Source organism: Pteropus vampyrus, unplaced genomic scaffold (assembly GCF_000151845.1).
Source record: "Pteropus vampyrus isolate Shadow unplaced genomic scaffold, Pvam_2.0 Scaffold76, whole genome shotgun sequence".
In the NCBI taxonomy this organism is placed as follows: domain Eukaryota; kingdom Metazoa; phylum Chordata; class Mammalia; order Chiroptera; family Pteropodidae; genus Pteropus; species Pteropus vampyrus.
The window spans coordinates 7,300,984-7,302,057 of record NW_011888857.1 but is presented as its reverse complement, the minus strand read 5'-3'; positions in this window follow the sequence as shown (position 1 = coordinate 7,302,057).

Here is a 1,074-nt window from a genome sequence, read left to right as displayed (position 1 = left end):
ATACTCTACTCTGCTAACTTCACTAGTGAATCCTTACCATGAAGTGGGGTTTGGAGGGGTTTTTGGCGTTCTTAACCCAGTTTTTTGTTTTCCTTTTTTGGTTGTTGACCTTTTCCCCTTGGCCCATTAAAACTTTTCATCTTCAATCTCTGCTAAGGAATGGGGTGCCATGTAGTAGTCATAGATATATAAACTTGTCCAAGTTATTTAACTTTCTATTACTCAGTTTCTTTATCTGAAAAATGAGGAGGATAATGGCACTTTATAGCACTATGAAGAAATAAATAAATAATCAAATAAATGAACAAGTAATCCGAAACCGTGATAAGTGCTATGATGAAAATAAGACAGACTTATGCAATAGAGAAAATAGAGTGTGTAAAGGGTAGGTGGTAAAGACTAGCTCATATTCCTCCACGTGGCACAGAAAAATGCCATGAGATATTTTGTCAAGTATCTTGCCCAAATCACAAGTTTGTCTATGGCTTTTCTAAGAATATTAGCCTAGTAAACTTCACATAAATGAAATAATCTTTGTTTTTATGACTCGTTCTCAGTGAATCTTTGCTGGCTGCTGCTGATTACTTTGTGTTTTGCAAGTGCTAGCCAAATTATCTGTTCAGTGATTGGTTATGAACTTCAAAATAGAAAGCATAATAGTCATTTCTATGTTCTACCTATGCTCAGATTATACAGAAAACCTTGGAAAGCTACTTCTTTAATTTTGATTTATTTTTCCATTGTGACTCTGTTAAAGAAGTATTCTGATACTTGTTTAAATGGTAAGGAATATTTTATTCAAGACTATCATAATAGGGGTATTGCAATAGGGGAGAGAGATTGGGTTCAACTCTGAATACAGCAAAGACAGCTGAGGATTTATTGCCAATTAGCAGAGTGAGTGAACAGTGGATAGAAAATTACTAAGAGGAGAGTAAAAGGGGATTCTTGCTAAACTGGCCTTACGAGATTCTTGCTAAAGGCAGGCCAATGACTTAGACTCAAATGTGGGGGATGAAGAATTTGATCAGTTATCAAGGGTCATCAAATATCAAGGATGGGAAGATGACTTAG